Consider the following 27,612-nt stretch of genomic DNA (forward strand, 5'->3'; position numbering starts at 1 on the left):
ATGGAATCGACTCCCACTCGCATATTCTGGACATATCCAGCATATAATGTTCCATACAATAAAAGCGTTTAGTAAACTACAGGTTTATGAGTGGGTGTGGTGAAATGACAGAGGCTAATTACACAGCTCAAAACACAACTTTCCAAAATAAAATGTGCACAAATTGTTATTACTAGGATGCTTTGTTTTACACATGACATAGATTGATAATAACACCACCAACATAAATGTGACAGGTGTGCCTGTTTTTTCAGAGACGATCAATCTGTGGATGGATTTTTGCTACTGCCATCCTCAGGTTGTGCTCCACATCCAGTCTTGAACGGTACTTGGCCTTTAATATTGCAAGTGCTGAGAATCCAATCTCACATAAATAGGATGAGCTGAAAGGCAAGAGAGTTTTGATAACAGTTGCTCCCAAAGCTGAATATTCTTCAGACATTTTCAGCCAAGACAGGGATTGTAAGAGACAGTGTTGTCAGATTTTTCGAGCACTCCCTAGCTCAGAGCTGATACAAGAGAAACAAATCTTCTCTGGAAATCATTAACAAACTTTTTAGGCAGTATTATAATGGGATAATTGCCCACCAACCAGTTATGGATCCGAAGACAGTTGAAAGTCCACAGAGAGGACGCTGACCGAACACCTAATTGAGAATTCCTTAGTGGTACTATAAGTTGCTTGCCTGAAGCAGGGGGGGTTTAGGACACGTCAGGCTTATGTTAAAAAAATAGAACTAACAATAAATTAATGATGTTGTCTATTTTACTTCAGAGAAATGTTGTCTGAGAGACATTGTGATGGCATGGACATGTTAGGGATTTTGGGTGCCCTGGGCCAAAACTATTTTAGGGCCCCTGTTCAGTATAGCTTTGAGTTTAAATGATTTACTTTCAGCTCTGCCATACCCTATTTAGCCAGGCTACTAACGGTGCACTGGCGCTGTAGTCCAAATTCTAAAAGCCTTTACATCTAATATTCAGAGATAGTGAAGTGTTTTCACTGTTGTAACAAAGCAGCAGCCAACTAACATTACAGTGAATAATATCTGTTATATCTTTCAATTTTTCATATGTAAGGACACGCTTGAATCTAACTTTTTTATAGTTAACTTTTTTATGGTTGTGGCATGAAACAAACACATTTCTCTGCAAATAGTAATAGACTCCCTCACATCAATCACATTAAAAAGAAATTAAATAAAACGGTATTTGCAAGAATCGGTTTAGGAATTATTCCAGGCCATCGGGGCAAAAACAGAACTGTCTCTATCAAGGGTCCCTGGAAAGCAGAAATGCAGTGCATTTAGATGTCTTCTTTTGTAATTTAGGATGAGAACCTTGATGGGGCAGGACATGCCCATACTTGTGTATAGGGGTGAGTGAGGTGACCATATGAATTTGGGTGTGCATGTTAGTGCAGAGTTGGACGAATACATGTATAGTTAGTGGTGGGCTTATTTGAGTGAGATTGCAGATTGAGCAGTGAGGGGGACAGGTGAGTGAAGTGTCAGGAGTGCAAGTTGAGTAGAGTGCTTCTGAGACTGCAGGGTGAGTTACAGGGTAAACAGCGCAAGTACATTGCGGGTGCAGAGTAATCATTGTGAGTGGAGGGTAAGTGGGTGAATGATGTGAGTGCATGGTGATCAATGTGAGTGCAAGGTGAGCAGGTGAATGGTGTGAGTGCATTGTGATCAGTGTGAGCGCATTGTGATCACTGTGAGTGCCGAGTGATCACTGTAAGTGGAGGGTAAGTGAGTGAATGGTGTGGGTGTATCAGGATCAGTGTGAGTGCAGGGTGAGGGTGAAAATGAAGGGAGAGAATGAGGAGTGAGTTGTCTGAATGCAAGGTGCAACCCAGACACTTGAAATAACTCAGAATGTTATTGATGACAGTGTAGGGTTTCAAATGTGTTAAACTATTGCTACTATGGCAGTAACCAGGGAACAGGGTGGAGGAACAAAAGAATGTGCTGATCCCGCAACAAACTTCCAGTCTTATGATTAGGGTTGCCAGCTCATTATTTTGATGTCACAGATGGTATAAAAATAAGCAGTCACCTAAAGCTGTATTTTCAGAACTTGTCTGTGCATACTATGAACAGCAAATAGAAATAGAAAGAACTTTTAATTGTTTGCTAGAGCTGCCTGAATGATCCATGACTGATAATAAAAGGGAACAAAGACAGAAAAGTAATATTTAGTGTCAAGACAAGCAATTTGCAGGCTGTTTAAACACATGGCTGGCTAGCATTTTGTGCACCTGCCTGTGTAATTTTAGGAGAAACTTTCAGGAAAGTTTTTGGGATTTTGGGGGCCCTGGGCTAAATGTATTTTGGGGGCCCAAGTTCGGACCAGCTTTGATTTATGATCCAGTTTCAGCTCTTTCATACCTTCTTTGGTCAAATACTAAATGTGTGTACATCTGATATTCAGGGATAGTAATGTGTGTTTTCAGAATGTAACCCAACAGAAGCTCACATATAATACTGCAAGTAATCTCTATCACACCCTCCCATGTCTCATATGTGAGGTCCTGTATTGATCTAAAATAAACTTTTTATATGGATGTTGCATGACGCATAAACACATTTTGTCTGCAAAATGTCTGTAATAGACTCCTACCCATTAAAAATGAATGATAGAAAAACACTATTTACAACATTGTGTTTAAAAAGAATTCAAGGCCATAAGGGTAAGACTCTGTAGAACAGAGCTGGCTCTTTCAGACCCCCACCCACCCCCACCCCCTTTGAAAGGCTGGGGCCCTGGACCAGAGCCCACCTCGCCCATGCCTTAAAACGTCCCTGGAAACTTTTTCTCCTCTCTGGGAAGAGCTAACTCTCCCAGGAGGGGGTTAATTCATATAGCTGAAATGCATCAGCTGCATTGGGAGGCAAGGGATCTCTTCTGCTATTATATCAATGGAAGGAACAGGACTGTCTGTTGGTTTGCTTTCAGTTTTAGCAGAGGAGACATCCTGCCTCCCACTGCAGCTGAAGCATTACAGCTCTATGAATTAACCCCCTCCTGGGAGAGTTAGCAAGACAAAAGCCTGGGCTCCCCCTCCAACCATACCGGAGTACTCCAAGGGAACGAAGGCCAGATTAGAATGGAGTGCACGCCCCCCCCTGAGATGGTGTCATGCCCCCCCAGGGGGGCGCACCCCACAGATTGAAGAACTCTGGTCTAGAGGCATGCAGCCGATGTAGGATTAACCAGCCTTGGTATTCGGCACGCCGAAATTCAATTGCAGCGGCTGCAGGTTCCTGAGCAAAGGACAGGGCACCAGCATTCATTCTTTTAAAGTTAAGCACTGAGTTGTGCGCTGAAGTCAGTAAAATAAAATTCAAAATCAGGGCCAAATAGCCAACACGTTTGTTAAATAAAAGACATGTCTCATTGCTACTTTATGAGAGTGGAGAATAAGGGACTCCCTTTATAAGTGTAGAAGGTTGTTCTTTGAAGTTCTAATATGCAGTTTCACCTTCCTTGGGCACACCTCCTAGCCTAGATTATATTTTTATATATATGGTTGGATCTGATTTTATGATTGAGTATAGTCACTGAGGTCCATGCGTGTTCATTCGTCATTTCTCAAGGTCACAGAATCCACAACTTTTACAGTGGTATTTATTATTTCTTTTGTTTTCTCTTCAGTCCTAGCTTGACAGGATTCTTAGTTTCTGCTCCTTGTGAATATTTAATTAGTGTTCCTTGCCATAAAGAGCTACTCTTGTGCATGCAATGCCCCGGAGTTGGCAATTAAACTGTTAAAATTGTATCAATTCAGCTTAGAGTAGCACATAATTTAATTTTAAAATTCTAGTATTTCTTTTCTGTTTTCTTTAGGTCAATTCAAGCTTTCTCCTTTCCAATTTTGGCCCTGAATACTCGGGCCAGATTTACAAGAAAGTGCTGCAGCGCTGCAACGCAAGTCATTTGGCTGCACCATGCTGCAGCACTTTCACAGCACAGAAATGCAACATATTTACAATAATATTTCACATTCCTGTGCTTTCCCCTGCACTGGCGCACAAACAACTGCCATGTGCCGGCGCAGGCACCCTTACACCATGGTGCAAGAATGCCTGTGTCATGGGGAGATTGTTTTTGTGTGTGTCCAACCCCTAATTTACCAGCTGTTCATAATCTCCCATTGCCACAGCCACTCATTTCAGCTATCCCTTAATTGTGTAGACCCCAGCAGGCTACTGTAAAATATTGATCAGTCCTTTATGACATAACACCAATTCAAGCATTCTTGTTGTTGTCCAAACTTAAACGGACCACTGTTATCGGCCACTGAATAGCATATTGCCATTTAGGTGATGCCAACAAACCCCGTGCTCACCCGTGTTCAGGTAGACTTCTTAACTAATAAAGTGCGCATCCAGCATGGCCGCTTCAGTTGACAGTCTAGTCTACCACTCAGTAACGCAACACGTGACTGCCTCATAAGCCGCAGACCCGGAAGCAAGCATTACGGGGCCCGGAGCCAGGGTAGGACAGATGCTAGTTGCACTGCCTCCCTTTGAGAGTATGAATACCTTTATCTGCCAGTGGAAATCCTACGTCAAGACCCTGGTAAGAACTTAACTCTTCTGATTGTACTTGGGAATTATACTCTCTTCCCCAGCATCAGAGCAACGACGTGCTCTGCATCCCCATCAGCACTACACCCAAACCTAAGGGGTGAGTTCCCAATTGTGCACATGGTGCCCAACGGCCCGTCCGGTCTCATCCCCACGTGTACCACCACTTTTTTAATACCAGCACACCCATAGTGGGACCATCGCTATTGTCTTTGAATAGACGCTATTTCTGGTGTGCAAATTCCTGGCTGGCAACACCCGCTGCATTTTCGTGTTTTAGATATCCACTGCATATGCAGCATGAATGCTTGTTTTGGAGTGCTTGTGATCATAATTTTTCATCTGTGCCAAGCATATTTAAAACATTTCTTGTGACATGATCGCCCAATGTCAATATGCATCATCAAATGGTGGTACATACTGTTTACTCTAGTGTCTTTCATGACCTTAGACATAGCAAATATTTAATCAAGGTTGTTTGCGATACCACCGTTCCAATCACTGGTGGTACACGAATTCCCGGCTGGCAGCACCCGCCACATTTCCGCCATTTTGATATCCATTGCATTTGCCGCATGAATGCTTGAGTTTGAGTGCTTGTGATTACTGTTCTTCATGTGTGTCATGCATATCTAAAACATTATAACAACAAAATGGTGGGGTAGGATCCTAGGGAATCAAGTTTGGAGACCAGTGAGGAGAACTTCCCCTATATGTAATCATAGACTACCTCAGGTCTATATATTTTGCACGTGAGTTGTGTGTGGTATAAATTTGCGTTCCATCAAAAAGATGTGTAGATGTAATCAATAAGGGGGATTATCCCTTAAGGACAAGAACCCTCACTCACCCGTAGGTGACATGCTTCATTATATGGGTTCCTCCTCCCAGCAGGAAATCCTAGTCCTGCTGAGGGCTCCAACTCCCTCACTGTGAGGGAGGAGCTCAGGGATGTTTTTCAAATGATGTTCCCTAGTGTAACTAGGATGCTAAAATCCCATATGTGAATCTATAATGTAGTGAGGGCACAGCGCAAAAGGAAAAGGCAGCTAATAGTGATCTAATACTGCCTAGGAAGATGCCGAAATTCTTTCTTTATTAGGTTGCTCTCACTGGCAGGATTAAAATGCAGTGCGTTGCGTGGAACAGTATAGCTTTAAAACTGCTCACTAAGTACATTCAACATGTTTCAGCCAGATGATCAATGTTATGTATCGGTGGCTTTCTTCAGGACCACAAACATATTACATTTCGCTGCTGCTAATGACAATCTAGTGTTCAAAATAAAATAATAACAGATAAATACAACACCAGTAATCCTGCGAGGATGTGTCAGGATTTACTGAGACGATCTGTGAAGAGAGAGAGAACAAAACAAAATAGCACACACAGTCAATTATTCGTGCTTGACTAAAGACATATTGTGATAGATTATATCATCAATGAGGATGCAATCAATATTGCCTGGAGAATTATCACACACATACACTTACCCTCTAATGTAGGATAAGTCACCTCACCTCTACCTGGCAACAGCTCAGGGGAGGAGGCCCGCTCTGTGGGGAAATAAAAATGCTTAATCACACCTACTCAAATTTCCATGGTGCGATTACTAGGTATTAAAAGCAATTGCTCAAGATGTGTTCAAGGCAACAAGGTGGTGTAGCGTCACCTCTAAGGCTGGTGATTTCTAAGAAGTAGCGTGTATACATTGGTTAAATTTCAGTCTATGGGGTCTAAAGAATCCCACATGACACAGGAGTCAATATGTTATGTTATGTTATAAATGATTTTATAACGCGCTCTGTTACTAAGCTAGTATCCTGGCACGGAGGGGGAAGTGGCAAGCAGAGTAGGGCCTCAGGAGAGAAAGGAAAGGGGGCAGTTAAATGGGCTTATTGAACAGATAGGTTTTCAGATCCTTTTTAAAAACAGAAATGGACTGGGCAGCCCTGAGACACAGAGGAAGCGCATTCCAGGCCCTGGCGGCCCTGACAGAAATGAACTGGCCACCTAGTCTAGAGTACCTGAATCTAGGCACCACCATCAGAGATTGATTGGTCGATCGGAGGCATCGATTCGGAACATAGAAGGTAAACCGTTTCCTCAGATACATTGGACCGAGTTGATGGGTAGCTCGGAAGGAGAGGACCAGTGATTTAAACAGAATCCGGTGAGCCACCGGGAGCCAGTGGAGACTGCGAAGATGGGAGCGGGCGCTAACCCTCCCAGGCAGAGTGAACAAAAGGCGGACAGTCACATTTTGGATCACCTGCAGCCGTTGAATCAGGTAATCAGGTAGACCACTAAACAGGGCATTCGCATAGTCAAGCCTTGAGAGGATTAAGGCGCGTGACACAGTCTCTTTGGCCTTTCGCGGAAGGAGTGGAAAAAACCTACATAGGGTTTTGAGAGTGCCAAAGCATGTGCCGGTGAGTTTCCTAATGTGGTCCTCAAATTTCAGATTGCTTCCAAACCAAACCCCCAAGTTCTTAGATGGGCCCCCCATAGAATTGGGGCGAGGAAGGTCAGGTGGCCATAAGAGAACACCAACATTATCAGGAAAGGATCCGAAGAGAAGAACCTCGGACTTGTCTTCATTGCACTTGAGCTGGGCAAGTGCTAGCCAGCGAAAGACAGATGAGAGGCACAATCTGACTGCCGATGTATCCAAATTGTCCTTAGGCCAAGTGAACAAAAGTTGGGTATCATCGGCGTAGGACATTATTTTTGCCCCCAACTGTTCTGCCAGGTAAATCAAAGGCAGCAGATACACATTAAAAAGCAGGGGGCTAAGAGTAGACCCCTGTGGAACACCGGTAGTGAGGTTCTTGGGCATAGAAGCGTAGGGAGGCATCCAGACTTGTTGAGTCCTATTGTCCAAAAAGGATGTTACCCAATCAAGTGCCAATCCAGAGATGCCAACTGCCGCCAGTCTGGTGAGAAGTAGGCTGTGGGGCACCGTGTCGAAGGCGGCAGAGAGGTCTAGTAGAATCAGAACCGCTCTGCCACCTCCATCCAGGCACTCTCAAATCGCCTCAGATATCTCAACCAGGGCAGTTTCGGTGCTATAGGCGGCCCTGAACCCTGACTGGGCCGGATGCAGCACCTGAGATGACTCAATGCAATGGTCTAACTGACAGAAAGTAATTTTATCACATACTTTAGCCAGAGTAGGCAGTAGTGAGATAGGCCGGAAGTTGGAAGGGACAGCCGGATCGAACCCAGTCTTTTTTAAGAGAGGAAGGAGTTTGGCTTGCTTCCAGCAGGATGGGACAGTGGCTGAAGAAAAAGAGAGGTTAACAATCTGAGTGACCTCGTGGCTCACAACCTCAGCCACCCCGCCGAGGGCCCTAGCAGGACAGGGGTCCGAGGGAGACCCTGATTTTAGAGCCTTCAGTACAGCCAGAATATCCGACTCATTAGGAGAAGAGAAAACATCAAACTTCTCAACTGGCTTGGGCATAAGGAGAGGTGGTAGGGCTGGTGCGGGCTTAAAGCTCTCACAGGTAGCTCGTAATTCCACTTGGATTTTAACAATTTTATTTGCGAAGAAAGAAGAGAGCTCTTCGCACCAATGTGTGGATGAAGGCAGCATAGGCTGCGATGCGCAAGGAGATAAAAAGCTCTGAACAATGGAGAAGATTTCGTTATTATTGTTGTTTGCCTTTTCAATTCTGCCTGCGAAGTAGCTGCTCTTGGCAGCCCTAATCGCTGCGTAGTATTCTTTTTGTGCGGATCGAAGGTCGCTCTTGGCCGCCATATAGTACTTCTAAAACTAGTCTAGTCTCCCGTATAAAAGGAGCCTTTGCATTGTAGAATAAGGTTCTTCTAAAGGCACTCCATCACTTATGTCAAACAATGACTAGATCCTATACTTGCAATATCTAGGCTAAGGAAGGAGAGATTCAAGAGATTGGCCTTAGTTTTTTGTCAACATGACACAACCCTGTCCATGTAAACCCTTACAAATTAGCCTGGTGAGTAGGAGCAGCATAGCTCTGAGCTTCTTAAGCAAACTGGATACAAGATAGCCAGGATCGCCTAACCTCTCCGTCTGTACCTCGTCTCGTACTGAGCTGCCCCCGGAGGTACCGAGGCTCGCTCTTTATAGTGTGGTTAATTAGGGAGTAGTATCAGGTGCGAGCGTTAGATGCCCTTTAACGCTGCCTAAAAGACCTCATGTATAAACCCATTGCGCCTGCCCTGGTCTCAAACAATAGTTTCTCCTCTATTGCGCTTGCGTAATGTTGTAAGCAACTGTGTCCGATACGGTATGACAATAAAAGTTTAATTACTCCCTGGAGAACGTGATTGTAACCATCATGTCACCTTGTTGATGCCCCCCTTCTTTTTGTGTAACTGTTGGCCTTCTAGCATTGAAGTAAGGCATTCGTATGCAGATCGGGAATAGCATCGCTAGACTCATAGCGCGTCTGTAAACAACTGCGCATGTGTCAAACCAGAGACACTGTTGACTGTGAAGCGAAATGTGTGCTTGTCTAAATTATAATAAATCTGTGGCCATCTAATTGCCCCACTCCTACTAGTATGAAATGGGAAACCTCGTCCTCTTATTGCTTAGTCGGGGAAAAAAGGAAACCCTCATTTTTATTTTTTAAAGAAGGTATGATATGCCTATTATTGCCAGATATAATACTGACAAGAAGTTAAGTGATATCTATGGTCAATATTTGTGCTAATTTCCTCTCCCTGATATGTCCTCATTTAGATGTTTTGAAAAGGCGGGAGAACCCAGCTTAGTGTGTTATGATTGACCCCAGTATGGCGACTCACATAGTATAATATACAGAACTCCAAAGGTTCACCTAGTGATCTAAAGCGTATGTGTATGCTTCACGCCTAGTGATGATTCCAAATCTGAGTAAGCGATAATCTGACTCAGACCCAGATGCTTTGTTCTCATATGTGTAATAGCATGCAAAGCATTTCTTCTCTATAGCCTAAAAGGCTAAGGCAGGAAAATGCCAATTTTCTAAAAGTGTCTTTTTCAAAATTGCAATTTAAAATCCGGCTTCAGTGGGGTTTTCAATAGCGTAGTAACGCACAGGTGCCTTTGGTATGGTCCCCGTTCTCCGCTGCTCCTCCTCGTGGAATACTGGATGCCAGATACTTTACAGAGCGTTCAGACTCCCCTTCCCCTCCGGAGTTCCCCCGAGGGGTCCGGAATTCTTACCTTTATTGACTTGCCATAGTGACAGTGACCAGACATTCCGGGGGGACTTGGATCATCATTCCACTTGGAATCAAGTACAAAGTATTTGCAGGTACACATTGTGACCTACCGTGACTGTCCTCTAAACTGTTTTCGAAGAAGTACGACCTCGAGAAATACCGCACGGACCAGATTGTCTAGTACATGCCCTGATGAAATTCCCAAGGCACGAATGGGAATGAAACGCGTTGGCTGTGCCGCTGTACGTGAAAATAAAGAATACTTTTATAAATAAGAACCGAAGATCTACAATTCTTCTTGGACTTTCTTACACTATTGACTTCACTGTGTGCGCCTCTCTGCTTTTACATAACTATTGGTCTGATATACATCCTTGGCAGCGGATGGTGAGAGTAGTCGCACCGCCTAATAATTCTGAAACAGACGAAGTGGATGTGCGAAACCTTGGTCAGCTGCTGTTTGCTTTTGTTCACACTGGCTCCAATAGGCTACTTAAGTGGGTGGCACAATCAGTACCACAAGCCCACCAGTAGCATTAAATTTACAGGCCCTGGGCACAGGTAGAGGCACTTTACTAGGGACTTCCAAGTAACTTTTATATGCAATTTTAGTTTAAGCCAATCTAATACATTTAAGGAGACAGAACAAACACTTTAGCACTGGTCTAGCAATGGATCATGTTCACCAGATGAGCCTACCACAATCACAGAAAGACTATAGTAGCCTGTCTCAAGACTTTCTGAGTCGTAGGGCCGTGCACACCAAAAAATAGTAAATCTACACCAATGGAAGTAGGCCTAAGTATGGATGCAGATATACTCATTTTTGGTATTCACCAGATTTCCCAGTATTATGCCTTGAAAGATGCACTAGGGCAGGTTTCTAGATGCCCTTCCTGGAAAGTTATGTGTCATGCAGTACAGCACCTATTCCTCCAGTGCAGAAATGTACAGAACCTAAGATTCAGCAAACTAGGAATGGAATCTCCTTCAAAAATGAATATTGTTTTTACCATCAGCAAACATATTTTTCCCCATTAGTGAAATCCTTCCCCTACACCCTCATCAAATCAAGGTGTGATGCATTCCCTTCCCCTTGGTCGTTCCTAAAATTCCCAGGAAAACTACACCTTGAAATGCACTCTTCCCACCACTTAAGTGGCATTTATAACTGTCTATTGTTCTGCACTCAAGGAAGAAATATCTGCAGTGGTAAATCCATTTATGATCAGCAGATATCAAATTAAGTTTGCTTTATTCGATAAAACAACTACCATAAAAGCATACTACATATAAAAAGTCAGATTGTAAAATCTTCAAAAGGAAAGCAGACAAATTCTTCCCATATACAATTTTTTTTTTACAATTTTTCAAAAATAAGCATTCATTAAAACGATTAATAGCAACCATAAAAACAGATTAAGCAGCAATGTAGAATCAATAGATTACTAAGGTGATAGAGATCGAAGCTTATGTCTTATTATCCAATCACAGCCCAATTGTTTGGCCACACCACAAACCAGAGGTAAAGAGGAAGTATTGGTTCTTATAATGTGTAATACCACAGGGTAATCCGTGCTACGAAGTAATTTGCATACTGGTTTGAGCCATTTAGCTCTTGCCGTCCTATACGCAGGACACGCAAAGAGAAAGTGAGGAATGGACTCTTTAGGAGCGGCACAGCCTGGGCATAATTCAGATGGTGTATTAAGCCTGTTCCAAGCAGCCGTCGTGCTGTTCAGTGGGAGTATCCCTAGTCTCAACTTCATAAAAAGAGCCCTACCCCTAGGATTTTGTATAAAGTCTACATAGGGTTCTAATATTTGAATGGATTTGTGCACAAAAAACTCCTCAGTGAGTTTCCCAAGTTTAGGGTTGTGCACCTCTCTATTTTGTATCCATTTCCAATAAGCGTTTTTAAGCTCCTGCTTGGATGGTGGGATCTGTCTAGACCAAGCCTCCCCAAAGCCAATATCCACTAAGAGCTGCCTAAGATTAGTCAACCATTGAATCCTATTCCCTGTGTCAGCTTGTATCACTTCGCTGAGTGCTGCTGCGTAGTGAGCGAGCTCTGGAACCCTTCTAATGCGAGCCCAACAAAGTACTGGGCGAAGACGCGCAATGTCCTGAATAGAGTGCCTTCCCATATCACAATATAGGGGTTTTAGCGGAGTGGATATCGGAAGGGAAATGAGATCTCTAAGAAATTTGTTCTCCGATCTGACTAGTTCAACAGCATTTTCAAAGCCCCATAATTCCGCCCCATACAGGGCAGAAGGCAACGCTTTACCCTCAAAGACCGAGAGTGCAGGGGCTACTGGCCTACTCGAGGAGAGATGTTGCTCTCGTACAATGGCCCCTGAAACCCGTTTGTGACTGAGGAGCATTTTGGCTAGATGGGAGCTCCATTTCATGCCATTGGAGATCTGGATTCCCAGATAGTCAAAAGACCCAACAGTGTCCAATATGGTATAATTTAGGGTAATGATGTTCCTAAAGCGTTTTGATGGATTGATTGCCATGAGATTTTTTTCGCTTGTGTTGATTATAAGCCCGCGACATGTGCAGAAGGATTTAAACCTATTTCAAAGTTTTTGGAGGCCGCCGGGTGTTTTAGAAATCAGAAGAGTATCGTTGGCGAAGAGGAGCGTTGGTGTTTTTTCCCCTACCAAAATAGGAGCACCGCCGGGTCCTCTGAGATGGCTTATCACCCCTTTTATATATAAAGAGAACAGGGTGGGAGCCAGCACGCACCCATGGCGCACGCCCCTGTTCACTTCGACCCTCTCTGTCAGCTGGCTCTGTGCACCCCACCTAACACTGGCATAGTTATCCTTGTGCAAACATTTAACAAAATCAAGAATCTGAGGAGAAAAACCCATTTCTTGTAACACCAGCCAAAGCTTGTCCCGTGGCACTAGATCGAAAGCAGTCTTTAGATCTATAAAAGCCAGGTAAACCTGCCCTTCCCAATTGTCACAACTATCCAGTTCATCAGAAAAAGTCTGAAAACCTGGTCCATTGTGCCTACCTTTTGCTTAAAGCCTGCTTGGTAGTGAGAGAGCACCTTTTCATCCTTGATCCAGGACCTTATCCTCGTGAGGAGGATCCTGCCTACCATCTTCTGAATCACATCGATTAGGCTAATCGGCCTGTAGTTGGCAGGGTTTTCCCTATCTCCTTTTTTATATATTAAGACCACCTCGACCCCTCTCCATGAGTCGGGGACTGCAGCCCCCCTGTCGATTGCATTCATTAAAAGTAAAATGAGCTGAGCCCAAGACTTCGGATCGTGCAGAAGGAGGTCTCCAGGGAGGCCGTCAGGGCCCGCAGCTTTTCTGGGAAAAATACTATTTATTGCTGATTCTACCTCTTGAAGATCAAAGCAGTCTGAATGAAAAGAAGGTATGGGAAGGGAAATATCTGCTCCCATATGGACTGTGGGGGGACCTCCGTTACCAGAATATAGTTTAGTAAAGTGCGCTTGCCATATTTGCCCAGTAATGTGGTTCGGAATGGGGTCTGATCCTTTCCTCTCCCCCCTTTTAAGTAAGTCCCAGAATAGGGTTGAAACTCTCAACTTTGATGCATGAATGAGTTCCTGCCAGTGATCCTCGTTCCAACTGCGTTTTGCATCAGCAAGTCTCTTTTGTTGTATTCTTTCCTTGCTGATCGGATCACTGTGGGAACTTTCTTTTTGAGTGCTACAGTCAAGGCCTGCCTCTTCGCCCTACATATTGGTGTATACCATGAATTTGTGGTCCGCACCAGACCTCTGTTTGGCCCTTGTTTCCCTTCAACAATAAAAAATGAACCTATCCTATCTGTTGTTTCTAAATAGACCACAGGAAATTTCGCTAGGGTCTCTGGTTCTCTAAGTAGCCCTTCAAGTTCTGTGATCTTTTGGTCCAAAATTTGCCTGATGTTTGATATTTTAGATTCATGTTGTGACTCTCTAAGCCACTTAAGCCGTCTATTGCAATTTGAGGGAATTTCTTCTCTTGTGGACATTAAGGGAGTTGTAGATACGACTAGAATGAGAGAAGGAGGGACATTGTTCATTTGAAGGTAGAGCGGGTTATGATCGCTTAGAGAAGTGGATTTGACAACCATATCCAGAAAGTCCCTCCATAGACGAACATCAATTAAAATATAATCGATACGGAACGGGGAACTTGTCCTATTGTAGGTATGAGAGCCCATGAGATCAGATCGTGCCCTCCCGTTTACAGCTCTTAGATTGAATTCCTGGGTGAGCGCATTAATTTGAAATGCCATCTGCGACCATTTTTTAATTGGGGCTAAGTTGAGAGTCGGGTTGTCCCATTTACTATTCTCCTCAGCCATTCCCAAAAGGTCATCTGCGCTCAAAGGTTCGAATGTGCAGTTCAGGTCGCCAGCTACTATGATGTTGGAGCGCGGCAGAATGTTAGTCAGTTCTTGCTCCAGTGCTGATATGGTCGAGGATGTTCGACCTCCCACAGTTCCCCCAGCATATACGTTAAAAAGCTCTAAGGTTGCTCCGTTAGGTGGCCCTTTGATCGTCAGATGGAGAATATCTGGAGACAAACAGGTGTGAGATGTAACTATCAAGTTCAATGAGATGCTAATCAGGCAGATATACATTTTATGATGATGCCTCGTGGACATAACATAGAAGTATCTTTCATGGATAATAATAAGTTCGTCAATAAGGCCCAAAGAAGTCACTTACCTCTTTTAGAATGCTCCATGTACATTAACTTATTCACTCTAGTATGAGAGAATCGCCAAACGTGATACTAGAAGCGCTTGACTAGGAAATGTGCACGAGGCAATTGCGTCATAAGTAGAATTATCGAAAATCTGGGACTTTAGTTTTTCTTCCAATTCTCAGAGGCACACTACAGCGCCCTTATTTAAACCGTTTTTAAAGACCTGCACTGAAAACACTCTTATTGACAGTCTCCGCCCCCAACGAGCACAAAATATCATCGAACCGCGCTAGGAGACATTTCCTTTACCTATTGGGAGCATAAGTGCTTTGAAATGACCAACACACTAAAAACCCACAGGCGCACATCTTTCAACACAAACGTCCTAATTCCATTTAAAACGTAATAAGAGGAAATGGCTGAGCAGGCAGAGAGGAGCCTAGTGCAGATTTAATGCCGGCAATCCACATCAGGCGCTGTTCGCCATCCCTAAATATATGGTGTGGTCTAATGCTGTTGACACTAAGCACATCCCTGAGTTAAAATCGCCCTTCGCTGATTTGCCTTTACGATATGAATGATGGCGAATCAGTCTGGGCACCAACAGTCCTTTTCAAGATCTGTTCCCAAAGGTGACACTATTCAACTCTTGATAGGAGTTCTGTTAATTGGTCACACAATTCTTCCCAGAGTGAGTTTTCTTTCAATTTTATTTTTAGCAATTTGCTTCCCTATATTGCGTTAGTGCCATTCCTTCCACCTCGGGGCCTAGCTGGGAGATTCCAAACATTCACAAATACACATTTAGAAAGACAAATATGTGCTTCTTCTTACTGCTGTGCTTGAAGAAGTATACACTTTTTTTATAGACCCGCATTACAGTTTTCTCTTAAAACATTCCTCCGTTTTTCCACACTGCATCAATGATGCATCTGGCAAGCTTAAAATATCTTTTCTCTAGGAGCAGACTAGGGCTTGTCGGTATTTAAAGTGAAAGGCGATTTATCCAAATAACCTGGTTAGAACATCGCCATAAATCTCATGTTATATTTCATTCATTGTTTTATTTCACTCGTTTTAGGATGTCCCGAAAGCAATGGTGGCATGGCGCGTTAAAATTAAAATAAATTCCATTCCACATGAAAAACAAAATGCTTATGTATTACATGCAGCGAAAAATACAGAATCACACGAATCTGCAACCAGGCCATGAATTGTACAGGAAAGGCAGGAACGGATGACTTTTTAAAAGCTTTCCTGACGTATGCCATTAATGGAATAGTTCTCGGCTTACAAAAAACTCTAAATCGTCAGAAAAGATACACGGATTTTTTTTTATTTTTTATTTGAAGGTCTAACTAACTAGACCCAGCTTGAGCTATTTTCAGAGTTTATAAACATACAGAGAAAGGAGCAAACGGCCAGCCCTAGTTAGCCCATGGTTGCTGTAATCACTGTTGACAAAATCAGATTCATCAGCCCTTGCTTGATTGTAGCTGACTTTTATGGGGTATTAACAGCCTGCTCAACAGCTGTGCACCCCTCCTGTTTACTCAAGCAGAGCTTGTTGTGCAAGACACAGAGGGGCAGATTTACAAGCCCCTTGCACCACTTTTGCATCACTTTTCCCATGTTAAAAGTGAGGCAAAAGAGGCGCAAGGTGCTGTAAATCTGCCCCAGAGTACTTAGTAGATCTGCCAGCATCACACTTGGTTTCTTCTGGGGCAGTGGCAGGAGAGCTATATTCTGGAACAATGGAACTCCAGTACAGTACATTGCAATTTCAAACACTACAATGGGAGCACTTCCATACACTGTAATGTAAGCATTCCTTAGGAGGACTAACAAAGGTTTTGGGCAATCACATGCTGAGCTGCCATAAAGAGGCCCATCAATAAAGTGGTTGTCTGAAAACCCTCTTTTGATAAACATGTAGCAATTTTATAGTGTAATGCCTGCAATATGTCATGCCTTTTTTCCATAAGCGACTGACCTTCTGCTTTTAATGAGAAAATCCCTCCCAGAAATTTAAAGTTATGTGCTAATAAAGGTCCCTGTTGGAAAGCACCATCTTTCTTAACTGTTTTTGCTGGTTGTAGAACTATGTGCACTTTACCCCTGCTTACCAGAGGTGGAGTGCCTTTGCCACCATTTTCAGCATGATAAAATTGGTGTACCCTTTATAGGCATATTTCACTTACCTATAAGTCCCCAGTATATGGTACAGAAGTGTACTCTGGGCCTGTAAGTTAAATGTCACCAGTTGAGTGCACAACCCATTGTGCCATCCAGTACAGTGACAGCGTAAACATGATTATCATTGTAGCCAGGCTGTGCACTTTTAAAACTGCAAATTCAGCCTGTCAAAATCCTGCATCCTTGTTTCCTTTTAAACGTTAATAAATCACTCACTAAGTAGGTATTTCCTGCCATAAGTCAGAGTGCATGGTATTTAAAAGTAGGACATGCAAAAGTTTAATGTGAAACATTTCCATTCAATGAAAAGGCCTCACAAGCTGATTTCACTGTAGCACACCTGGCTGTTCCATAGGAAAGTATAGGGATAGAACGCCTTGACACCTTCGGGTTTTAGTTTGCGCGTTACAAGATGCACAATAAATAAATAAATAAATAAACAATGAATTTAATAACGTTATCTCCTGCTTGGAAACACTTGCAAATGTCATTCTTGGACATTTAGACACATTTATTACAAGCCCAAGCCCAATTGGTGAAGTCGGATTTGTAATAAAAATTTTGAAAAAGGTACTTTTCGAAAGTTACCCTTTTCCTGCCTAAAGCCTCTGGAGGTCCACTTGCATGAGCTCCCACTGTCGCTTGGCAGCAGACTAGCCTGTCATTGATGAGGTGTGAAAACTGATCCCGGAGCAGGGCAAAAGCTTAGACATCAGGAGATGTTTTCTGTTCTGCTGGTAAAATGACCATTTGGGTTGTGCCCAGGTACTTGATTACATTCAAAGAGACCTAGGCTTTCACAGGTAAATGTTAGCTAACACATGGGTGAGACCCTCCTTTGTTCCCCCAGTCAGGCAGGCACCAAAGTAGCTGGAACAAGAATTGTATTCAAGTGAGCACAGAGGAAGAGTTGGTCATTTCCCTGGTCACACTTCTGGAATGGGCACTCAAGCTCTGCACAGGGGAGAAAGGATTCTGCATTCTAGCTTTCAGGGAGAAATGGGCACTTTGTGATTGTTTGCAGTAGGGCACACAGGAAGTGGTGTAAAAGTTGATAGGAATACCCTGAGAACCTTTACTATAATGTTAGGGGGGCTGAGTAACCCCCACCCACAGGTTCGACCCAGGCATAAATGTACCACTGACAGTACCATTCCTTGAACATTTTCTCTAGCTGTGGCAGAGTAGAAGAGGACTGGACCTCCTGACAGTGACCTGAGAGGAGCCTAGAAGAGTGGACATGTTTTCCCTCTTGGGCCCAGGACAAAGTTGTGGATTCTAGGTGTCAAAAGGCTGACCTCCTGCTTAATCTACAGGGACACAACACGCTGCAAGAGGCCTATTTCTGCAACTGCAAAGCTGACCAGATCTATCTGCCCTGGACCCTGATGTTGGCTTCTGTTGAAGTGAATTTTGACCTCTAAGTGCTATCCTTAAGGCCTTAAGGGCTTAAGATCTGGTGTCAAAGTGTCCTCCTTCACACTCTTCCTGAAACCTGGGACTTGGAAATATTTTGACTCCAAATACCTTGGGAGGACTACAACCAATCTCCCAAACGATCTGACCTGTGTACATTGCTGCTTGGACAAATTATCAGGTTGTTCCTGCTTAGATATTTTCCACAACATCAAATCCAATTCCGAGTGAGTGAACATGTAGCCATTTCTTTGATGAACCTTACTCCCAGGGCCTTCAGAGAAATTATGCTGCTGTGGAGACAGCATAGACTCTCATGTGGCCAAACTTAAGGTCTGCCTGCAGTTAAATTAGGTGGGCCGGGCACTATGATGGTGGGGAGGGAACCCTTTTGCAAAGGATTTTCCTTTCTGCCAACATATAAACTGGGTCACAGGTAAACATTATGACCAGGTCAAACTTGGCTTCTTTATCCGACACACACTCCTTCATTGCTGGCCTAAATGTGAGCCTCAGAATGTGACCCTGGTTGCGACTTAATGCTTGTGCCATGATAACATTAATAGTTAAAAATATATTTGAAATTCTCCCTGATGCCTTATGTCCAACACAATATACACTGCATGCAACTCACTCAGACCTAGCTGTACTGCACCCACCTGAACCGTCACCCTACCAAAACAGCATTCTTCTAATACACCAAAACACAACAAGCAGCAACTAGTCCTAATGTGCTGCAACAACATGAACGTAGACAGATTCAAACCTAACTTTCACGCATTGCTAAGTCACTCAGATTCCCCTTGGAGACTAATCTCACCTCAAGGAAAACTTCACTCACAAAACTAAGATGACATGGTACCATTCCTCACAGAATGTGACTTCAAAATTGTCATTCAAGCACCTATACACTAGCATCTTGGTGGCATTGCATTGCTTCACAGCCTGCCAACGTCCACATCCTACATGCTCAAGCATACTTTATTAATTCATTGAAGAAATATGACCATATCAATCACACTCTGAAGGAACTCAACTGGGTCACGTTGATGGACCACCTCATATTCAAAACCAGTTGCCTCATCTACACATCTACAAAGCCGTTACAACTGCTATGCCAGCTGGCTTGACTGAGGAGCTCACCATATTCGGTAGCTTCCATCCCATTTGGCACATCCTCAGCCTGGAACTCATCCAACTGGAGATTGAAAAGTGCAAAAAGAAAAGAAAAGCAACAGGCCATCTCCAACTATGAACCTAGGATCTAGAACAACATCCTATTATTAATCAGGACAGCCCTATCCTTTTAGTGCAAAATTCATTCTCACATTAAAAGTGGACATGAGAACACATTTCATGCTAAAACACACCACCAAATGCCAGTTTTTCCTTGCCTACATTCATGTGCTATTTTGACCAATTTTTTAGAAATATCAAACACATTCTATGAATTTTGCATACTCCAACTGACCACTCACCCCTTTAAAGAGCACTACATTATGGTGCACTATCCACAAACTAGTTAGCTATCCTATCACCCTTACATCATTTGTTTGCGTAGCACTTTTCACCCTAAGTGGGATGGGTATGACCAGGCATGGGTCCCTTGTTCACTGTGCCACTGGACTCAAGCTAGCCAAGCTGATGAAGGGTAATACCAAGAAACCAGTGCCGGGATGCGTATTTCCGGTCCAGGGGGGACCTGGCTTGGCCGTTCTGTCTGGACTGTTCCCATGAGGCACAGGTTCAAGACTGATTTGCAAATGGCTGGGTCTAAACTGGAAAATGCAAACAACACAGTTGATGGACAGAATGCAGAACAATGTTATACATTCACCCCAGTACAGAGATATGGGCCTAAATCCATAGTTTTTATGCACTCCACAACACCCCAGTTCACACATGGCCATATGCAAATCAGCCTTGACCCTGTGCCTCATGGGAACAGTCCAGCCCGAAATGCCAAGCCATGTCTTTCCTGGACCGGAATCAAGCATCGTAGGACCGGTGTCTGGCTATCAGGTGTCTTCAGCCAGGATAGCTTGACTCCAGTGGTATGGAGAGCAGGGGACTCACGTCTGAGCATACCCTTCCCACTCGGGGTGACAAATGCAAAAAACACAGTTGATGGACAGAATAAAAAAACAATGTCATACATTCACCCCAGTACAGAGATCTGGGCCTAAATCCATTGTTTTTTTACACTCCACACCACCCCAGTTCAGACATGGCCATATGTTCTAAATTGGGGTGTCATGGTGAGCAAAATAATGTTGGATTTTACGCAGATCTCTTTATTGGGGTGAATGTAGGATGTATTCAGCATTACGCGTATCATTTGCTTGTGTTGCGAGTGTCCTTTGACTCAGCAGTGTGCTCCATTGCCTTTCGTCTAGGGTTTTTCTCTGTAAATACTGCAAACATATATACATACATGATGAAGAAGATATCGTCGTCAAAGTTAATGTGCATTCAACACCAGAAGCAACCCCTGCTTGGCACAAGGAAGTGAGGGCATATCATAATCACATCAAAGCATCCAAGCAGCATTTCTCCAAGGAAGTGGCTTGAGACTGGATCTTATTCAACATTAGCTTTATCACAAAAAAGGAAATCATTATCAAGGCCACATTGCACAAGGATGCACATATCACTGAACTCTTGATCTGATCCATTTATGCAATAGGAAACTAGCGAAAATGTTGTTGATTGACCTATTCTACTTGTCTATGGTAGAAGGAGAAATGTTTCTGGAATTTGTGGAGGCCCTAGCTCCAAAATGGAAGGTTTAAAGCTGGACCAATTTTTCTACTGTTGCAGGGCCACAGCTGCACTATGAAGTGCTTGAATTTGTTGCTGAAGGAGAGTTTGTGCAGAACATTGGTCTTGCTAAAGACATGTGGACCAGTTGTGAAGCTACATACTATATGTGCATCAGTGCATCATGAGTCTCTATCAAGGTGGTGAGATATTTACCTTCCATGCAATGTAATACTGCTTTTGAAGGAGTTCAGGGATGTTCAAGAGTAGTGATGTTCTCCATGGAGAACCCCCACACAGCTTCCAATGGTCTAAAAGAGTTCTGTACAACATTTGATGAATGACTAAAGCCACTGGTCTCCAGAAGGATTTCTCTAACACTGACATTGGCAGTAACATTGTTAAGTTGTTGCATCTGAGTAAATTATCTAGCCACTGCATCAACCAGATTGAGCAGGACGTATTAAAATAGAAAGAAGTAGTCCACAATATATTTGTCGCACGTGTAAGGATTTGTCACATTTTAGCCATTTCTTGGTAGCCCAGAAATGCTTGAGGATCTTTCAGCAAGCAAATGAAAACCCTTTAAAATTCGTCTTGCAGGAGGTTCCGGTTCACTTGAACTCCAACTTTGACAGGCTGACCCAGGTGATGGGTCATGTTTTTTTTTATAAATTTTAGGGGAAGTGTAAAAGTAGAGCATTCTAGAATTGGTCTCATTAAAAAGTCGCACTTTTACTAATCCATTGTTAGCACTCTGCCTCTTCAATCAGGGTGTTAATTTCAGTGTAGGGGTCGGGTCCATGTCTAAGATCATATAACTATGTTAATCTGCTAGTAATCTAGTTCTGTTCTGTTCTGAATGCGGCAGAGGTCTGCAGCACAATGTCCCCACCTTTGTTGGCTGGTTTGATAGTGATGTCTGTTTTGTTTTGTAATTAATCTAATGCTTCTCTTTCTGCATTGCTTAAATTTTTAAGTTTGTGAATTGTGTTGGCATAAGGCTATTCAAATTCAGTATATGCTGCCTTCTCAAAGGTTATGATCTCAAATGGGCTATATGTGTTTGAGGATAATACGTGGATTTTTTGCGCAGGCCTGTGATAGAGGTCTCAGCTGCCAAATCCTTTTCGCCATGTTGGGCTTTAATCTGTAAATTACGGAAAAAGTTGCTAATTCACAGTGTGATTTATCGGAAGCTAGTGTTGGCATAAATTCTAATGCCTACAATAGCCAACCATTCCCAGAAAGTTCCTTCTGCGTTTGAGGTGGATTAATCTGAAAAATTGCTTCTAATCTTCCTAGTTACACCTTTATAGCTCATTTTTCAAATTTGTGTCCCAGATATTGAACCTCGTTCTGACAGCCCTGCAGTTTACCTGGGGACACTATTTGTCAGTTCTCAGCCAGGCGCTATAACAAAGCAATGGTTTCCTGTTTAAAAGCTTCTCGTGTTTCTGATGCCACGAGTAGGTCATCAATATACTGTGCAAGTACTGATCTAGGGGCGTTAGCTGGCACTAGTCTGGAAAGGCTGCTCTAGCGTAGAGCTTTTGCCTTGCCGGGACTTAATATCGACATAACCCTCATCCTGCCTTCAAATAAAGGTCCGCAAACGTTACTGACATAAATAACAAGACCTACCACATTATCGGTGCAATTCATGGACCGGTAGCTGTACCAGCGGGCCCGATATCAGCGGAGGTAACTGCCGCGGCACGAAGTGGATACGAGAGCGGATCCCCTGGGCAGCCTGGTGAATCACGCAGGGCCGGGGAGGTGAAGGCCTGCATGTCGCCGCACTTTGTGGATTCAGCGCGAATCATCCCTAACAGCTGCAGACTCACCAACTCCTGACCAGGTGCACTGACCCCCTCAATTTTGCTGCGGTGCTACCCCGGGGGCGAGTAACGGCCGCCCCCTCCCTCCCCCCCACCGATGACGGCTGCCTTACCCGGTCACAGCGGAGGAGACCAAAGGACAGAGTGACATCCCTAAAGTGCTCCCCGACTTGGGAGAAGGGGGCGGGGCCGGCGGACTTTGCAGGGGATCTGGTTGCAAAGAGACACTTGCTGGGGGCAATAGCAGAAGTTGCTGCGTCCTGCGCCGATGAGCCCGCCATTTTCTTAGCTCCGACTCGCCCAGGTCTTCAGGATAATTCCCGCAAAGCCAACAATAGACATTCCTGGGTCCCTTTGACCTAACCAGACCGCCGACACGGCAACGGACTGGGAGCAGTGAAAACTCAGGCGGTCTACAAGATAGACTAACTGCCGCAGCCCACACATTTACCAGTAGCCATCTTACAATGGGCTGAGACGTGTACACGGCATGTCTAGCCCCACTGCCCGCCACCCGGAAATACCTGTGCCTCTCAGCGTGCCTCGCCCATGGGAGAGCCCATAAACTCCTAGAGGGACTTGGCGCCACTTAGTGGGAAACACATCAAACTATTAGCAGCGATCCTCACTGCGACACGTCCTCTCACCTGGCAGACCGCTTCTCGACATTGACCCTCCCCCTCTCCCCAAAGAGCGCAGGCCTGCATGACATCGAAGCTGCCAACGATTGTGGAGACCGGTAGGTAGCTGGCACCATTTGGGAAGCCTCTAATGGCTGAGCACACAAAATCTGACTGGTAAAACACGTTTCCCCCCTCCCCCTCGGCAACTGGGACGCAACTAGGTCACAGAGACCCAATTAAACTGGCTCGGAGGAACACCTCTTGAACACCTTCCTAACCTGGACCTGCGAAGACAGCCAGGGAGTCGCGTCGGAGCCTCCCACTCACCTACCTCGCCTCGGTCAAGTAACATGAGGCCTGCCACGATGGGAAAAACGAAACCACGACAGTCAAAATTGCTATTTGACTGGCGCAAGACATCCGGCGCTAACTCCAAGACCCAAGGTGAGGATGACCCGGCAGAAACGGGAGATGAAGGATGGAAGGCTATCCTGGTAAGCATGCAACAGAGCCTCACATCTATAGATTCCAAAATAGACTCCATGACTCATAGGTTGGACAATGTTGTGGCGAAACTGGACGGACACGAAGAACGCCTCAAGGAAGCTGAACACAGAGTGTCAAAACTGGAAGATGGAACTACCTCTACTCGGCAACAAATGGCAAATATGGACACACTGTTAAAAGTAATAGCAGATAAAAATGAGGAGTTGGAAGCCCGCTCCCGAAGAAACAATGTCCGTATGATTGGCCTGGCGGAAACAACCATTACAGGCCGGCTAGAAGACTATATGGAACGCATGCTATGCGATCTTCTTGGACGTGACTCTTTTCCAGCGCAATTGGTCATTGAGAGGGCACACCGCTCCCTGGCACCTAAGCCCCCTCCGGGAGCAACGCCACGCCCAATCATCATGAAATTCCTCAATTATCGCGACAGCGATACTTTGCTGCGACTGGCGAGGGAGAAGGGAGAAATGAAGTTCGAAAACACAACCTTGTCCTTCTATCCCGACTTCACCCAAGTGGTACAAGATGCCCGGCGAAAATTCCTCGTGGTGAAGAAACAACTTCAATCACGCAGTATCCAGTATGCGATGCTTTACCCTGCGAGACTGCGGATTCACCATCGTGGCAGACAGCACATTTTCCAGACACCCCAGCAGGCTGATGAGTATTTGAAGCGCGACAGGAGATCATCCTCATGGGAGGCAGCTGCACCTCGTCGCTCACGCTCCCACTCTCCACTGTCGGAGCCTTCCTGAGACAGGCCTCTGCTTGGCATCAAGCTAGAACTGAAGGTCTCCCTGGTGGCACGCTGCAATTCTGCTGATTGGTGATGTATAATAATCATATTGACTAAAAGGCATTTACTGACTCCCGGCCGCTCACCACCGTCCCGTTAGTTCGACCCCTGTGACCCAGGTGATTGTAGATGGGTGAAATAAGGAGGTGCAGTGAAACGGACGTGAGCCCCTAGCCGCCCCAATGGAGGGCATTACCCAATGTTACCTAATGATTGTTAAAGTTTGGGACTTTTTAGACTGAGTTTAACAACTCAGTGAACTGTTTCGGGGGGGGAGGGAGATCTTTTCCTGGCAAGTTGGGGCAGCCAGTGTGGGTGTGGGGGAGGGGGGTTAAATGTGATTTTCGCTCCGAAATGTCATTGATATTTTTATGGTATCTAGAAAGTAAGGCGCTTTCCTCACTGCTCTCCTTAATTGGGTCTCTGACTTCTGCCGGCCCATCGCTTCTTGTCCTGTACACCTATGTTTTCAATGAACAGTCCTAAGAAAGGCCAGACTATCAGATTAACTTCTTGGAATGTTAGAGGCCTCAATGACCCCAGAAATCGTAGACAGATTTTGGGATATCTAGATAGGCATGAGATAACTGTAGCTCTCCTACAGGAGACGCACATCACTCCTGGGCACACTACCCAATTCGTTGCCTGATGGGCCACAAGTCGGACTTTCTCGCCCTACTCTAACTATGCTAGAGGCGTTACTGTTCTGATAAAAAGAGGAGTGCTCTTTACACCTACAGGATTCAACAGCGATAGAGAGGGCAGATTTTGTCTGGTATGGGGACGCTTGTACACACATGATGTTCTATTTGCCAATTTTTATGGCCCCAATGTAGATAATCCTTCTCCCTTGCTCACATTAGGGAGTAAGATCCAAACACTGGGCATCACACACGTAATTTGGGGTGCAGACTTTAATACGGCGCTGCGACCCACTTGTGATAGATCTAGACTGCTCCCTACACACTACACAAACACCCAACGCACACTCTGCGACATAATTGAAGATAACCTCTTGACAGATGCTTGGCGACACGTACACCCCACACTACGTGAAGGCACGCATTATTCTTCCCTGCACTCAACCTGGGCCCGCTTGGAGTATATCTTCATTTCTGCGGGGGTGACTCCCTGGGTACGATGCGCAACCCACCTAGCCCGCACATTCTCCGATCACTCACCAGTCCTCTTAGAATTACAAATTCCTTTGATTAGTTCCCCCTTCCTGTCCTGGCGTCTCAACCCAGCACATCTCCGCGACGCTGCCTTCAGATCCGAAATGGAGCACGACATTTGAGAATTTTTTGAACGCAATATTTCATCCGTGGACAGTATTGTAACCGTTTGGGAAGCCTTTAAAGTAACCGTTAGAGGCTGGTGTATTGCTAAGGGAGGCGGTGTTTTAAAATCCTTACGCACCGATCTGCATAATTTGGAGCTAAAACTGAGAGATTTGGAAAGGTCCATTGACCGTTGCCCTAAGGATTTCCAGCTTCACGCACGCATGCAAAATAAACTCTCAGAGTACACGCAGGCATCTGACAAAGAGAACAAATTCCTTGGACACCCACAGATGGCACGCATATACGGAGAGGGGGACAGACCGGGAAAGCATTAGCGAATGCGGTAAAGCCCCCTAGATTTGCTAATTACGTTGCGGAGATACATGATGATGCTTGCAACATCCATAGGAACCTCCCTGACCAGGTTCGCATATTCCGGGACTACTACCAGGTGTTATACTCCTCGAATAGAACAGACCCTCTGGATCTTCCCACATACTTTAAGGATGTTGCCCTAGCATGGTTGTGTGATGCTCAGCAGAAATTTCTCCACGCAGCCATAGAATTAGATGAAATTACTGAAGCTATTATGGGCATGAGATCAGGCAGAGCTCCAGGGTCGGATGGCCTTCCTAGTGACTTTTATAAACTTTTTGCTCCCATCCTGGCCCCCATTCTAAAACAGGTTTACTATATGGCACTTGAGGAAGGTAGCCTGCCCTGCTCTAATAACTTCTCTGCTAAAGCCTGGCAAACCCCCCTCACACTGTGACTCCTACCGCCCGCTATCCCTTTTAAACTGCCACACCAAGATCCTTGCCAAGGTGCTGGCTACACTACTCAACCCCCTCATGGAGCGATTGGTGCTGCCATACCAGGCCGGGTTTGTGCCCAATCGTGCTACCTCCCATAATCTCCACACCCTCCATGCCGTGCTTCAGGACCTCAACCCCAAATGCGACGCTGTGGCTGTGTTCCTAGACGCCACTAAGGCCTTTGACTCACTCGAGTGGGACTACCTAATTGCCACCTTAAAATATATGGGAATACCTTTCATCTTCCTAGACTGGGTGAAGCTGCTCTATCACCAGCCCACAGCTACAGTGCTGCTCAATGGTTCCAGGTCCACCCCGTTTACTATCCAGAGGGGAACCCGCCAATGTTGCCCTTTATCACCCATCCTCTTTGCTATTGCAATCGAGCCCCTAGCCGCGACACTTTGACAGAAACATAACCACGCTCCCTCATTTATCGAACTCGGCCACTCCTCATCTCGCTTTACGCGGATGATATGACACTGTATATTGAAAAACCCTGCGATAATTTAAATCCAGTCCTAAGTGAAATCACAAAATTTGGAGGCATTGCCGGGGTGCAAATAAACTGGGACAAATCTGCAATTTTCCCGCTCACGAATAATACGCATTCGTTCCCTCTTGACTACCCACTAGTGTGGGAGCAGGATGACTGGAAGTACTTGGGCATCCACATCCACAGGGTTAGGGAGGTACTGATGCGTGCGAACTATGGCACTACACTAGATAAAATCACGGACAATGTTACTAGGTGGCTACATCTCCCTCTCTCAATGGCAGGCCGCATTGCATTAATTAAAATGACACTACTGCCAAAATTGTTATACCTCTTTGTAAACATCCCGTATAATCCCGGCAACTTTTTCTTTCGTTCCCTCAGGTCCCAG

This window comes from Lissotriton vulgaris, chromosome 9 (genome assembly GCF_964263255.1).
Source record: "Lissotriton vulgaris chromosome 9, aLisVul1.2, whole genome shotgun sequence".
Lineage (NCBI taxonomy): Eukaryota > Metazoa > Chordata > Amphibia > Caudata > Salamandridae > Lissotriton > Lissotriton vulgaris.